The 15,239-nt window shown below is 46.3% G+C and overlaps 10 non-coding genes across 10 annotated transcripts; all 10 read right to left on the bottom strand.

The window, feature by feature from the left end:
- Positions 1-423: 423 nt before the first annotated feature.
- LOC142264664 (U2 spliceosomal RNA) lies at positions 424-614 on the bottom strand. Its single transcript, XR_012731127.1, has one exon. It is a non-coding gene; the product is annotated as a U2 spliceosomal RNA (small nuclear RNA).
- A 1,387-nt stretch (positions 615-2,001) lies between these two features.
- Positions 2,002-2,192, bottom strand: LOC142264663 (U2 spliceosomal RNA). Its single transcript, XR_012731126.1, has one exon. It is a non-coding gene; the product is annotated as a U2 spliceosomal RNA (small nuclear RNA).
- A 1,387-nt stretch (positions 2,193-3,579) lies between these two features.
- On the bottom strand, positions 3,580-3,770 carry LOC142264662 (U2 spliceosomal RNA). The gene has a single exon (XR_012731125.1). It is a non-coding gene; the product is annotated as a U2 spliceosomal RNA (small nuclear RNA).
- Positions 3,771-5,157: 1,387 nt separating this feature from the next.
- LOC142264661 (U2 spliceosomal RNA) lies at positions 5,158-5,348 on the bottom strand. Its single transcript, XR_012731124.1, has one exon. It is a non-coding gene; the product is annotated as a U2 spliceosomal RNA (small nuclear RNA).
- Positions 5,349-6,735: 1,387 nt separating this feature from the next.
- LOC142264660 (U2 spliceosomal RNA) lies at positions 6,736-6,926 on the bottom strand. Its single transcript, XR_012731123.1, has one exon. It is a non-coding gene; the product is annotated as a U2 spliceosomal RNA (small nuclear RNA).
- A 1,387-nt stretch (positions 6,927-8,313) lies between these two features.
- Positions 8,314-8,504, bottom strand: LOC142264659 (U2 spliceosomal RNA). Its single transcript, XR_012731122.1, has one exon. It is a non-coding gene; the product is annotated as a U2 spliceosomal RNA (small nuclear RNA).
- Positions 8,505-9,891: 1,387 nt separating this feature from the next.
- LOC142264658 (U2 spliceosomal RNA) lies at positions 9,892-10,082 on the bottom strand. Its single transcript, XR_012731121.1, has one exon. It is a non-coding gene; the product is annotated as a U2 spliceosomal RNA (small nuclear RNA).
- Positions 10,083-11,469: 1,387 nt separating this feature from the next.
- LOC142264655 (U2 spliceosomal RNA) lies at positions 11,470-11,660 on the bottom strand. Its single transcript, XR_012731119.1, has one exon. It is a non-coding gene; the product is annotated as a U2 spliceosomal RNA (small nuclear RNA).
- Positions 11,661-13,047: 1,387 nt separating this feature from the next.
- Positions 13,048-13,238, bottom strand: LOC142264654 (U2 spliceosomal RNA). Its single transcript, XR_012731118.1, has one exon. It is a non-coding gene; the product is annotated as a U2 spliceosomal RNA (small nuclear RNA).
- Positions 13,239-14,625: 1,387 nt separating this feature from the next.
- On the bottom strand, positions 14,626-14,816 carry LOC142264653 (U2 spliceosomal RNA). The gene has a single exon (XR_012731117.1). It is a non-coding gene; the product is annotated as a U2 spliceosomal RNA (small nuclear RNA).
- Between the last annotated feature and the right edge of the window lie 423 nt (positions 14,817-15,239).

Raw genomic sequence — 15,239 nt, 5'->3', positions numbered from 1 at the left:
AAAGAAAACCCCAAAAACCAATGCATGATAGGAATAAACAGGTAACTTTCTTTGGAGTGGAAGCGGAGAGATCGCACCAGATGCCAATTCTAGATCTTATCACACCTGTGGTCACTGCAGCAGCAGGTGAATCCACTTTGTCCAAAAGGGATCTATTCCATTCAATTGCAAATGATCTAGATAAGACAGAGAACTGCAGCACGGGGACATAGCCGAGTTGGTCAGGTTGAGTGGTGATGAGTTTGCTATTTGGATGAATAAAGAAAGTCAAAAGTGTGAAAGATAAAAAACAAAAGGAGGAAGTGTGAAAAGTGAATGGGCCAAATTGAGGTGCATATGAAGACGTATGCTTTCTTCCAATTCATTAAATCGGGCTAATATGAATCAGGTGAATTGAGTTCTGCTTTTGGAAACTGGGTTAAGAAGGGGTGCACCGTTCCTGGAGGTACTGCAATACCAGGTCAATGCGTGGAGTGGACAGAGCAAGCTCTTTTTCCATCTCCCTGTTCTAAAAATCCATTTAATATATGGTCCCCAGATAGGGGACGTATCAGATATTAAACTGATAAGAACAGATACTACACTTGATCTTAGCCAAAAGGCCGAGAAGCGATAACCAGAATTGGTTTGGGCCTCGAGTGGCACCCTGGCCTATGCCGGACACATCTTAGGGAGAGAGAGCGAGAGGGAGACAAACCCACGCCTACACAAGACATTTTGTCACCCAAGCCAACCCTTGAAAAGGCTGCTTTGCAGAGCAAAAACAAGAAGAATGGTGCGTTTTGCAGCCGCCGCCCACTGCAATGAATCTGAATAACTCCTCCTTTAGGGCGCAAGCAACTCCCCTCCCCCTTGCAGTCTTTCCAATTCACGATACAAAAAGACGGACAGGACAGGTTGCCTGACTTTCCGTCACTGCCACCCTTTGCCATCCTTACCCGTAGAAAGCCCTTTCATCATCCCCAAACCCTAATCTTTTCCCTTTCCTTCCCAGCCCCCAAACCCTGCCCTCTGTACCTTTCTCACCACCCGCTTCCCTTCTCCTGTCATCCCCCTACCACCCGGGAAAAAAAGAGATTGCCCCCTCCTTCCACTAGCCCACCCTCCCACCCAAAGAACAACTTCTTCTGCGCAGCTTGTTTTCTAGGCAGCAGCGCTATTGTGATGTCATCGGGGGGCATTGTGACAAGCCGCCAGTGTTCCGTCTCTTCATGTTGTGCACAGTTCAAACGGAAAATACATCAACAGGCAGACTACAGAAAAGCTTACTATCAAAGGTTAGAGGGGGGCTTTCTCAGAGGGCTTTTTACAGTTTTTCTATTCCCAATTAGCCGTTTAAGTGTACTTATTGAAAGTAGTAATTCTTTCATAGGCCGCCCTTTCTTAGTATTTGACGTTCCTTATATTGCGGTATGAGGCTTCGCAGTAGGTTGCAAACATTCATCACCCATGACTGTCCCCAATTGAGCTCAGAAGCTCAATGTCTATCATGACCTCTCTTTTAGAATGTCCAAGAGCAAGCAAACTATTCCTCCAGGAGAGGGCGCCAACAGACTACTAAAGAGATCATCATTACTCAAAGAAAACCCCAAAAACCAATGCATGATAGGAATAAACAGGTAACTTTCTTTGGAGTGGAAGCGGAGAGATCGCACCAGATGCCAATTCTAGATCTTATCACACCTGTGGTCACTGCAGCAGCAGGTGAATCCACTTTGTCCAAAAGGGATCTATTCCATTCAATTGCAAATGATCTAGATAAGACAGAGAACTGCAGCACGGGGACATAGCCGAGTTGGTCAGGTTGAGTGGTGATGAGTTTGCTATTTGGATGAATAAAGAAAGTCAAAAGTGTGAAAGATAAAAAACAAAAGGAGGAAGTGTGAAAAGTGAATGGGCCAAATTGAGGTGCATATGAAGACGTATGCTTTCTTCCAATTCATTAAATCGGGCTAATATGAATCAGGTGAATTGAGTTCTGCTTTTGGAAACTGGGTTAAGAAGGGGTGCACCGTTCCTGGAGGTACTGCAATACCAGGTCAATGCGTGGAGTGGACAGAGCAAGCTCTTTTTCCATCTCCCTGTTCTAAAAATCCATTTAATATATGGTCCCCAGATAGGGGACGTATCAGATATTAAACTGATAAGAACAGATACTACACTTGATCTTAGCCAAAAGGCCGAGAAGCGATAACCAGAATTGGTTTGGGCCTCGAGTGGCACCCTGGCCTATGCCGGACACATCTTAGGGAGAGAGAGCGAGAGGGAGACAAACCCACGCCTACACAAGACATTTTGTCACCCAAGCCAACCCTTGAAAAGGCTGCTTTGCAGAGCAAAAACAAGAAGAATGGTGCGTTTTGCAGCCGCCGCCCACTGCAATGAATCTGAATAACTCCTCCTTTAGGGCGCAAGCAACTCCCCTCCCCCTTGCAGTCTTTCCAATTCACGATACAAAAAGACGGACAGGACAGGTTGCCTGACTTTCCGTCACTGCCACCCTTTGCCATCCTTACCCGTAGAAAGCCCTTTCATCATCCCCAAACCCTAATCTTTTCCCTTTCCTTCCCAGCCCCCAAACCCTGCCCTCTGTACCTTTCTCACCACCCGCTTCCCTTCTCCTGTCATCCCCCTACCACCCGGGAAAAAAAGAGATTGCCCCCTCCTTCCACTAGCCCACCCTCCCACCCAAAGAACAACTTCTTCTGCGCAGCTTGTTTTCTAGGCAGCAGCGCTATTGTGATGTCATCGGGGGGCATTGTGACAAGCCGCCAGTGTTCCGTCTCTTCATGTTGTGCACAGTTCAAACGGAAAATACATCAACAGGCAGACTACAGAAAAGCTTACTATCAAAGGTTAGAGGGGGGCTTTCTCAGAGGGCTTTTTACAGTTTTTCTATTCCCAATTAGCCGTTTAAGTGTACTTATTGAAAGTAGTAATTCTTTCATAGGCCGCCCTTTCTTAGTATTTGACGTTCCTTATATTGCGGTATGAGGCTTCGCAGTAGGTTGCAAACATTCATCACCCATGACTGTCCCCAATTGAGCTCAGAAGCTCAATGTCTATCATGACCTCTCTTTTAGAATGTCCAAGAGCAAGCAAACTATTCCTCCAGGAGAGGGCGCCAACAGACTACTAAAGAGATCATCATTACTCAAAGAAAACCCCAAAAACCAATGCATGATAGGAATAAACAGGTAACTTTCTTTGGAGTGGAAGCGGAGAGATCGCACCAGATGCCAATTCTAGATCTTATCACACCTGTGGTCACTGCAGCAGCAGGTGAATCCACTTTGTCCAAAAGGGATCTATTCCATTCAATTGCAAATGATCTAGATAAGACAGAGAACTGCAGCACGGGGACATAGCCGAGTTGGTCAGGTTGAGTGGTGATGAGTTTGCTATTTGGATGAATAAAGAAAGTCAAAAGTGTGAAAGATAAAAAACAAAAGGAGGAAGTGTGAAAAGTGAATGGGCCAAATTGAGGTGCATATGAAGACGTATGCTTTCTTCCAATTCATTAAATCGGGCTAATATGAATCAGGTGAATTGAGTTCTGCTTTTGGAAACTGGGTTAAGAAGGGGTGCACCGTTCCTGGAGGTACTGCAATACCAGGTCAATGCGTGGAGTGGACAGAGCAAGCTCTTTTTCCATCTCCCTGTTCTAAAAATCCATTTAATATATGGTCCCCAGATAGGGGACGTATCAGATATTAAACTGATAAGAACAGATACTACACTTGATCTTAGCCAAAAGGCCGAGAAGCGATAACCAGAATTGGTTTGGGCCTCGAGTGGCACCCTGGCCTATGCCGGACACATCTTAGGGAGAGAGAGCGAGAGGGAGACAAACCCACGCCTACACAAGACATTTTGTCACCCAAGCCAACCCTTGAAAAGGCTGCTTTGCAGAGCAAAAACAAGAAGAATGGTGCGTTTTGCAGCCGCCGCCCACTGCAATGAATCTGAATAACTCCTCCTTTAGGGCGCAAGCAACTCCCCTCCCCCTTGCAGTCTTTCCAATTCACGATACAAAAAGACGGACAGGACAGGTTGCCTGACTTTCCGTCACTGCCACCCTTTGCCATCCTTACCCGTAGAAAGCCCTTTCATCATCCCCAAACCCTAATCTTTTCCCTTTCCTTCCCAGCCCCCAAACCCTGCCCTCTGTACCTTTCTCACCACCCGCTTCCCTTCTCCTGTCATCCCCCTACCACCCGGGAAAAAAAGAGATTGCCCCCTCCTTCCACTAGCCCACCCTCCCACCCAAAGAACAACTTCTTCTGCGCAGCTTGTTTTCTAGGCAGCAGCGCTATTGTGATGTCATCGGGGGGCATTGTGACAAGCCGCCAGTGTTCCGTCTCTTCATGTTGTGCACAGTTCAAACGGAAAATACATCAACAGGCAGACTACAGAAAAGCTTACTATCAAAGGTTAGAGGGGGGCTTTCTCAGAGGGCTTTTTACAGTTTTTCTATTCCCAATTAGCCGTTTAAGTGTACTTATTGAAAGTAGTAATTCTTTCATAGGCCGCCCTTTCTTAGTATTTGACGTTCCTTATATTGCGGTATGAGGCTTCGCAGTAGGTTGCAAACATTCATCACCCATGACTGTCCCCAATTGAGCTCAGAAGCTCAATGTCTATCATGACCTCTCTTTTAGAATGTCCAAGAGCAAGCAAACTATTCCTCCAGGAGAGGGCGCCAACAGACTACTAAAGAGATCATCATTACTCAAAGAAAACCCCAAAAACCAATGCATGATAGGAATAAACAGGTAACTTTCTTTGGAGTGGAAGCGGAGAGATCGCACCAGATGCCAATTCTAGATCTTATCACACCTGTGGTCACTGCAGCAGCAGGTGAATCCACTTTGTCCAAAAGGGATCTATTCCATTCAATTGCAAATGATCTAGATAAGACAGAGAACTGCAGCACGGGGACATAGCCGAGTTGGTCAGGTTGAGTGGTGATGAGTTTGCTATTTGGATGAATAAAGAAAGTCAAAAGTGTGAAAGATAAAAAACAAAAGGAGGAAGTGTGAAAAGTGAATGGGCCAAATTGAGGTGCATATGAAGACGTATGCTTTCTTCCAATTCATTAAATCGGGCTAATATGAATCAGGTGAATTGAGTTCTGCTTTTGGAAACTGGGTGAAGAAGGGGTGCACCGTTCCTGGAGGTACTGCAATACCAGGTCAATGCGTGGAGTGGACAGAGCAAGCTCTTTTTCCATCTCCCTGTTCTAAAAATCCATTTAATATATGGTCCCCAGATAGGGGACGTATCAGATATTAAACTGATAAGAACAGATACTACACTTGATCTTAGCCAAAAGGCCGAGAAGCGATAACCAGAATTGGTTTGGGCCTCGAGTGGCACCCTGGCCTATGCCGGACACATCTTAGGGAGAGAGAGCGAGAGGGAGACAAACCCACGCCTACACAAGACATTTTGTCACCCAAGCCAACCCTTGAAAAGGCTGCTTTGCAGAGCAAAAACAAGAAGAATGGTGCGTTTTGCAGCCGCCGCCCACTGCAATGAATCTGAATAACTCCTCCTTTAGGGCGCAAGCAACTCCCCTCCCCCTTGCAGTCTTTCCAATTCACGATACAAAAAGACGGACAGGACAGGTTGCCTGACTTTCCGTCACTGCCACCCTTTGCCATCCTTACCCGTAGAAAGCCCTTTCATCATCCCCAAACCCTAATCTTTTCCCTTTCCTTCCCAGCCCCCAAACCCTGCCCTCTGTACCTTTCTCACCACCCGCTTCCCTTCTCCTGTCATCCCCCTACCACCCGGGAAAAAAAGAGATTGCCCCCTCCTTCCACTAGCCCACCCTCCCACCCAAAGAACAACTTCTTCTGCGCAGCTTGTTTTCTAGGCAGCAGCGCTATTGTGATGTCATCGGGGGGCATTGTGACAAGCCGCCAGTGTTCCGTCTCTTCATGTTGTGCACAGTTCAAACGGAAAATACATCAACAGGCAGACTACAGAAAAGCTTACTATCAAAGGTTAGAGGGGGGCTTTCTCAGAGGGCTTTTTACAGTTTTTCTATTCCCAATTAGCCGTTTAAGTGTACTTATTGAAAGTAGTAATTCTTTCATAGGCCGCCCTTTCTTAGTATTTGACGTTCCTTATATTGCGGTATGAGGCTTCGCAGTAGGTTGCAAACATTCATCACCCATGACTGTCCCCAATTGAGCTCAGAAGCTCAATGTCTATCATGACCTCTCTTTTAGAATGTCCAAGAGCAAGCAAACTATTCCTCCAGGAGAGGGCGCCAACAGACTACTAAAGAGATCATCATTACTCAAAGAAAACCCCAAAAACCAATGCATGATAGGAATAAACAGGTAACTTTCTTTGGAGTGGAAGCGGAGAGATCGCACCAGATGCCAATTCTAGATCTTATCACACCTGTGGTCACTGCAGCAGCAGGTGAATCCACTTTGTCCAAAAGGGATCTATTCCATTCAATTGCAAATGATCTAGATAAGACAGAGAACTGCAGCACGGGGACATAGCCGAGTTGGTCAGGTTGAGTGGTGATGAGTTTGCTATTTGGATGAATAAAGAAAGTCAAAAGTGTGAAAGATAAAAAACAAAAGGAGGAAGTGTGAAAAGTGAATGGGCCAAATTGAGGTGCATATGAAGACGTATGCTTTCTTCCAATTCATTAAATCGGGCTAATATGAATCAGGTGAATTGAGTTCTGCTTTTGGAAACTGGGTGAAGAAGGGGTGCACCGTTCCTGGAGGTACTGCAATACCAGGTCAATGCGTGGAGTGGACAGAGCAAGCTCTTTTTCCATCTCCCTGTTCTAAAAATCCATTTAATATATGGTCCCCAGATAGGGGACGTATCAGATATTAAACTGATAAGAACAGATACTACACTTGATCTTAGCCAAAAGGCCGAGAAGCGATAACCAGAATTGGTTTGGGCCTCGAGTGGCACCCTGGCCTATGCCGGACACATCTTAGGGAGAGAGAGCGAGAGGGAGACAAACCCACGCCTACACAAGACATTTTGTCACCCAAGCCAACCCTTGAAAAGGCTGCTTTGCAGAGCAAAAACAAGAAGAATGGTGCGTTTTGCAGCCGCCGCCCACTGCAATGAATCTGAATAACTCCTCCTTTAGGGCGCAAGCAACTCCCCTCCCCCTTGCAGTCTTTCCAATTCACGATACAAAAAGACGGACAGGACAGGTTGCCTGACTTTCCGTCACTGCCACCCTTTGCCATCCTTACCCGTAGAAAGCCCTTTCATCATCCCCAAACCCTAATCTTTTCCCTTTCCTTCCCAGCCCCCAAACCCTGCCCTCTGTACCTTTCTCACCACCCGCTTCCCTTCTCCTGTCATCCCCCTACCACCCGGGAAAAAAAGAGATTGCCCCCTCCTTCCACTAGCCCACCCTCCCACCCAAAGAACAACTTCTTCTGCGCAGCTTGTTTTCTAGGCAGCAGCGCTATTGTGATGTCATCGGGGGGCATTGTGACAAGCCGCCAGTGTTCCGTCTCTTCATGTTGTGCACAGTTCAAACGGAAAATACATCAACAGGCAGACTACAGAAAAGCTTACTATCAAAGGTTAGAGGGGGGCTTTCTCAGAGGGCTTTTTACAGTTTTTCTATTCCCAATTAGCCGTTTAAGTGTACTTATTGAAAGTAGTAATTCTTTCATAGGCCGCCCTTTCTTAGTATTTGACGTTCCTTATATTGCGGTATGAGGCTTCGCAGTAGGTTGCAAACATTCATCACCCATGACTGTCCCCAATTGAGCTCAGAAGCTCAATGTCTATCATGACCTCTCTTTTAGAATGTCCAAGAGCAAGCAAACTATTCCTCCAGGAGAGGGCGCCAACAGACTACTAAAGAGATCATCATTACTCAAAGAAAACCCCAAAAACCAATGCATGATAGGAATAAACAGGTAACTTTCTTTGGAGTGGAAGCGGAGAGATCGCACCAGATGCCAATTCTAGATCTTATCACACCTGTGGTCACTGCAGCAGCAGGTGAATCCACTTTGTCCAAAAGGGATCTATTCCATTCAATTGCAAATGATCTAGATAAGACAGAGAACTGCAGCACGGGGACATAGCCGAGTTGGTCAGGTTGAGTGGTGATGAGTTTGCTATTTGGATGAATAAAGAAAGTCAAAAGTGTGAAAGATAAAAAACAAAAGGAGGAAGTGTGAAAAGTGAATGGGCCAAATTGAGGTGCATATGAAGACGTATGCTTTCTTCCAATTCATTAAATCGGGCTAATATGAATCAGGTGAATTGAGTTCTGCTTTTGGAAACTGGGTGAAGAAGGGGTGCACCGTTCCTGGAGGTACTGCAATACCAGGTCAATGCGTGGAGTGGACAGAGCAAGCTCTTTTTCCATCTCCCTGTTCTAAAAATCCATTTAATATATGGTCCCCAGATAGGGGACGTATCAGATATTAAACTGATAAGAACAGATACTACACTTGATCTTAGCCAAAAGGCCGAGAAGCGATAACCAGAATTGGTTTGGGCCTCGAGTGGCACCCTGGCCTATGCCGGACACATCTTAGGGAGAGAGAGCGAGAGGGAGACAAACCCACGCCTACACAAGACATTTTGTCACCCAAGCCAACCCTTGAAAAGGCTGCTTTGCAGAGCAAAAACAAGAAGAATGGTGCGTTTTGCAGCCGCCGCCCACTGCAATGAATCTGAATAACTCCTCCTTTAGGGCGCAAGCAACTCCCCTCCCCCTTGCAGTCTTTCCAATTCACGATACAAAAAGACGGACAGGACAGGTTGCCTGACTTTCCGTCACTGCCACCCTTTGCCATCCTTACCCGTAGAAAGCCCTTTCATCATCCCCAAACCCTAATCTTTTCCCTTTCCTTCCCAGCCCCCAAACCCTGCCCTCTGTACCTTTCTCACCACCCGCTTCCCTTCTCCTGTCATCCCCCTACCACCCGGGAAAAAAAGAGATTGCCCCCTCCTTCCACTAGCCCACCCTCCCACCCAAAGAACAACTTCTTCTGCGCAGCTTGTTTTCTAGGCAGCAGCGCTATTGTGATGTCATCGGGGGGCATTGTGACAAGCCGCCAGTGTTCCGTCTCTTCATGTTGTGCACAGTTCAAACGGAAAATACATCAACAGGCAGACTACAGAAAAGCTTACTATCAAAGGTTAGAGGGGGGCTTTCTCAGAGGGCTTTTTACAGTTTTTCTATTCCCAATTAGCCGTTTAAGTGTACTTATTGAAAGTAGTAATTCTTTCATAGGCCGCCCTTTCTTAGTATTTGACGTTCCTTATATTGCGGTATGAGGCTTCGCAGTAGGTTGCAAACATTCATCACCCATGACTGTCCCCAATTGAGCTCAGAAGCTCAATGTCTATCATGACCTCTCTTTTAGAATGTCCAAGAGCAAGCAAACTATTCCTCCAGGAGAGGGCGCCAACAGACTACTAAAGAGATCATCATTACTCAAAGAAAACCCCAAAAACCAATGCATGATAGGAATAAACAGGTAACTTTCTTTGGAGTGGAAGCGGAGAGATCGCACCAGATGCCAATTCTAGATCTTATCACACCTGTGGTCACTGCAGCAGCAGGTGAATCCACTTTGTCCAAAAGGGATCTATTCCATTCAATTGCAAATGATCTAGATAAGACAGAGAACTGCAGCACGGGGACATAGCCGAGTTGGTCAGGTTGAGTGGTGATGAGTTTGCTATTTGGATGAATAAAGAAAGTCAAAAGTGTGAAAGATAAAAAACAAAAGGAGGAAGTGTGAAAAGTGAATGGGCCAAATTGAGGTGCATATGAAGACGTATGCTTTCTTCCAATTCATTAAATCGGGCTAATATGAATCAGGTGAATTGAGTTCTGCTTTTGGAAACTGGGTTAAGAAGGGGTGCACCGTTCCTGGAGGTACTGCAATACCAGGTCAATGCGTGGAGTGGACAGAGCAAGCTCTTTTTCCATCTCCCTGTTCTAAAAATCCATTTAATATATGGTCCCCAGATAGGGGACGTATCAGATATTAAACTGATAAGAACAGATACTACACTTGATCTTAGCCAAAAGGCCGAGAAGCGATAACCAGAATTGGTTTGGGCCTCGAGTGGCACCCTGGCCTATGCCGGACACATCTTAGGGAGAGAGAGCGAGAGGGAGACAAACCCACGCCTACACAAGACATTTTGTCACCCAAGCCAACCCTTGAAAAGGCTGCTTTGCAGAGCAAAAACAAGAAGAATGGTGCGTTTTGCAGCCGCCGCCCACTGCAATGAATCTGAATAACTCCTCCTTTAGGGCGCAAGCAACTCCCCTCCCCCTTGCAGTCTTTCCAATTCACGATACAAAAAGACGGACAGGACAGGTTGCCTGACTTTCCGTCACTGCCACCCTTTGCCATCCTTACCCGTAGAAAGCCCTTTCATCATCCCCAAACCCTAATCTTTTCCCTTTCCTTCCCAGCCCCCAAACCCTGCCCTCTGTACCTTTCTCACCACCCGCTTCCCTTCTCCTGTCATCCCCCTACCACCCGGGAAAAAAAGAGATTGCCCCCTCCTTCCACTAGCCCACCCTCCCACCCAAAGAACAACTTCTTCTGCGCAGCTTGTTTTCTAGGCAGCAGCGCTATTGTGATGTCATCGGGGGGCATTGTGACAAGCCGCCAGTGTTCCGTCTCTTCATGTTGTGCACAGTTCAAACGGAAAATACATCAACAGGCAGACTACAGAAAAGCTTACTATCAAAGGTTAGAGGGGGGCTTTCTCAGAGGGCTTTTTACAGTTTTTCTATTCCCAATTAGCCGTTTAAGTGTACTTATTGAAAGTAGTAATTCTTTCATAGGCCGCCCTTTCTTAGTATTTGACGTTCCTTATATTGCGGTATGAGGCTTCGCAGTAGGTTGCAAACATTCATCACCCATGACTGTCCCCAATTGAGCTCAGAAGCTCAATGTCTATCATGACCTCTCTTTTAGAATGTCCAAGAGCAAGCAAACTATTCCTCCAGGAGAGGGCGCCAACAGACTACTAAAGAGATCATCATTACTCAAAGAAAACCCCAAAAACCAATGCATGATAGGAATAAACAGGTAACTTTCTTTGGAGTGGAAGCGGAGAGATCGCACCAGATGCCAATTCTAGATCTTATCACACCTGTGGTCACTGCAGCAGCAGGTGAATCCACTTTGTCCAAAAGGGATCTATTCCATTCAATTGCAAATGATCTAGATAAGACAGAGAACTGCAGCACGGGGACATAGCCGAGTTGGTCAGGTTGAGTGGTGATGAGTTTGCTATTTGGATGAATAAAGAAAGTCAAAAGTGTGAAAGATAAAAAACAAAAGGAGGAAGTGTGAAAAGTGAATGGGCCAAATTGAGGTGCATATGAAGACGTATGCTTTCTTCCAATTCATTAAATCGGGCTAATATGAATCAGGTGAATTGAGTTCTGCTTTTGGAAACTGGGTTAAGAAGGGGTGCACCGTTCCTGGAGGTACTGCAATACCAGGTCAATGCGTGGAGTGGACAGAGCAAGCTCTTTTTCCATCTCCCTGTTCTAAAAATCCATTTAATATATGGTCCCCAGATAGGGGACGTATCAGATATTAAACTGATAAGAACAGATACTACACTTGATCTTAGCCAAAAGGCCGAGAAGCGATAACCAGAATTGGTTTGGGCCTCGAGTGGCACCCTGGCCTATGCCGGACACATCTTAGGGAGAGAGAGCGAGAGGGAGACAAACCCACGCCTACACAAGACATTTTGTCACCCAAGCCAACCCTTGAAAAGGCTGCTTTGCAGAGCAAAAACAAGAAGAATGGTGCGTTTTGCAGCCGCCGCCCACTGCAATGAATCTGAATAACTCCTCCTTTAGGGCGCAAGCAACTCCCCTCCCCCTTGCAGTCTTTCCAATTCACGATACAAAAAGACGGACAGGACAGGTTGCCTGACTTTCCGTCACTGCCACCCTTTGCCATCCTTACCCGTAGAAAGCCCTTTCATCATCCCCAAACCCTAATCTTTTCCCTTTCCTTCCCAGCCCCCAAACCCTGCCCTCTGTACCTTTCTCACCACCCGCTTCCCTTCTCCTGTCATCCCCCTACCACCCGGGAAAAAAAGAGATTGCCCCCTCCTTCCACTAGCCCACCCTCCCACCCAAAGAACAACTTCTTCTGCGCAGCTTGTTTTCTAGGCAGCAGCGCTATTGTGATGTCATCGGGGGGCATTGTGACAAGCCGCCAGTGTTCCGTCTCTTCATGTTGTGCACAGTTCAAACGGAAAATACATCAACAGGCAGACTACAGAAAAGCTTACTATCAAAGGTTAGAGGGGGGCTTTCTCAGAGGGCTTTTTACAGTTTTTCTATTCCCAATTAGCCGTTTAAGTGTACTTATTGAAAGTAGTAATTCTTTCATAGGCCGCCCTTTCTTAGTATTTGACGTTCCTTATATTGCGGTATGAGGCTTCGCAGTAGGTTGCAAACATTCATCACCCATGACTGTCCCCAATTGAGCTCAGAAGCTCAATGTCTATCATGACCTCTCTTTTAGAATGTCCAAGAGCAAGCAAACTATTCCTCCAGGAGAGGGCGCCAACAGACTACTAAAGAGATCATCATTACTCAAAGAAAACCCCAAAAACCAATGCATGATAGGAATAAACAGGTAACTTTCTTTGGAGTGGAAGCGGAGAGATCGCACCAGATGCCAATTCTAGATCTTATCACACCTGTGGTCACTGCAGCAGCAGGTGAATCCACTTTGTCCAAAAGGGATCTATTCCATTAAATTGCAAATGATCTAGATAAGACAGAGAACTGCAGCACGGGGACATAGCCGAGTTGGTCAGGTTGAGTGGTGATGAGTTTGCTATTTGGATGAATAAAGAAAGTCAAAAGTGTGAAAGATAAAAAACAAAAGGAGGAAGTGTGAAAAGTGAATGGGCCAAATTGAGGTGCATATGAAGACGTATGCTTTCTTCCAATTCATTAAATCGGGCTAATATGAATCAGGTGAATTGAGTTCTGCTTTTGGAAACTGGGTTAAGAAGGGGTGCACCGTTCCTGGAGGTACTGCAATACCAGGTCAATGCGTGGAGTGGACAGAGCAAGCTCTTTTTCCATCTCCCTGTTCTAAAAATCCATTTAATATATGGTCCCCAGATAGGGGACGTATCAGATATTAAACTGATAAGAACAGATACTACACTTGATCTTAGCCAAAAGGCCGAGAAGCGATAACCAGAATTGGTTTGGGCCTCGAGTGGCACCCTGGCCTATGCCGGACACATCTTAGGGAGAGAGAGCGAGAGGGAGACAAACCCACGCCTACACAAGACATTTTGTCACCCAAGCCAACCCTTGAAAAGGCTGCTTTGCAGAGCACAAACAAGAAGAATGGTGCGTTTTGCAGCCGCCGCCCACTGCAATGAATCTGAATAACTCCTCCTTTAGGGCGCAAGCAACTCCCCTCCCCCTTGCAGTCTTTCCAATTCACGATACAAAAAGACGGACAGGACAGGTTGCCTGACTTTCCGTCACTGCCACCCTTTGCCATCCTTACCCGTAGAAAGCCCTTTCATCATCCCCAAACCCTAATCTTTTCCCTTTCCTTCCCAGCCCCCAAACCCTGCCCTCTGTACCTTTCTCACCACCCGCTTCCCTTCTCCTGTCATCCCCCTACCACCCGGGAAAAAAAGAGATTGCCCCCTCCTTCCACTAGCCCACCCTCCCACCCAAAGAACAACTTCTTCTGCGCAGCTTGTTTTCTAGGCAGCAGCGCTATTGTGATGTCATCGGGGGGCATTGTGACAAGCCGCCAGTGTTCCGTCTCTTCATGTTGTGCACAGTTCAAACGGAAAATACATCAACAGGCAGACTACAGAAAAGCTTACTATCAAAGGTTAGAGGGGGGCTTTCTCAGAGGGCTTTTTACAGTTTTTCTATTCCCAATTAGCCGTTTAAGTGTACTTATTGAAAGTAGTAATTCTTTCATAGGCCGCCCTTTCTTAGTATTTGACGTTCCTTATATTGCGGTATGAGGCTTCGCAGTAGGTTGCAAACATTCATCACCCATGACTGTCCCCAATTGAGCTCAGAAGCTCAATGTCTATCATGACCTCTCTTTTAGAATGTCCAAGAGCAAGCAAACTATTCCTCCAGGAGAGGGCGCCAACAGACTACTAAAGAGATCATCATTACTCAAAGAAAACCCCAAAAACCAATGCATGATAGGAATAAACAGGTAACTTTCTTTGGAGTGGAAGCGGAGAGATCGCACCAGATGCCAATTCTAGATCTTATCACACCTGTGGTCACTGCAGCAGCAGGTGAATCCACTTTGTCCAAAAGGGATCTATTCCATTCAATTGCAAATGATCTAGATAAGACAGAGAACTGCAGCACGGGGACATAGCCGAGTTGGTCAGGTTGAGTGGTGATGAGTTTGCTATTTGGATGAATAAAGAAAGTCAAAAGTGTGAAAGATAAAAAACAAAAGGAGGAAGTGTGAAAAGTGAATGGGCCAAATTGAGGTGCATATGAAGACGTATGCTTTCTTCCAATTCATTAAATCGGGCTAATATGAATCAGGTGAATTGAGTTCTGCTTTTGGAAACTGGGTTAAGAAGGGGTGCACCGTTCCTGGAGGTACTGCAATACCAGGTCAATGCGTGGAGTGGACAGAGCAAGCTCTTTTTCCATCTCCCTGTTCTAAAAATCCATTTAATATATGGTCCCCAGATAGGGGACGTATCAGATATTAAACTGATAAGAACAGATACTACACTTGATCTTAGCCAAAAGGCCGAGAAGCGATAACCAGAATTGGTTTGGGCCTCGAGTGGCACCCTGGCCTATGCCGGACACATCTTAGGGAGAGAGAGCGAGAGGGAGACAAACCCACGCCTACACAAGACATTTTGTCACCCAAGCCAACCCTTGAAAAGGCTGCTTTGCAGAGCAAAAACAAGAAGAATGGTGCGTTTTGCAGCCGCCGCCCACTGCAATGAATCTGAATAACTCCTCCTTTAGGGCGCAAGCAACTCCCCTCCCCCTTGCAGTCTTTCCAATTCACGATACAAAAAGACGGACAGGACAGGTTGCCTGACTTTCCGTCACTGCCACCCTTTGCCATCCTTACCCGTAGAAAGCCCTTTCATCATCCCCAAACCCTAATCTTTTCCCTTTCCTTCCCAGCCCCCAAACCCTGCCCTCTGTACCTTTCTCACCACCCGCTTCC

The sequence above is a fragment of the Anomaloglossus baeobatrachus genome, unplaced genomic scaffold, assembly GCF_048569485.1.
Source record: "Anomaloglossus baeobatrachus isolate aAnoBae1 unplaced genomic scaffold, aAnoBae1.hap1 Scaffold_2681, whole genome shotgun sequence".
Taxonomy (NCBI): Eukaryota; Metazoa; Chordata; class Amphibia; order Anura; family Aromobatidae; genus Anomaloglossus; species Anomaloglossus baeobatrachus.
This window is presented reverse-complemented; position numbering and strand designations above follow the sequence as displayed.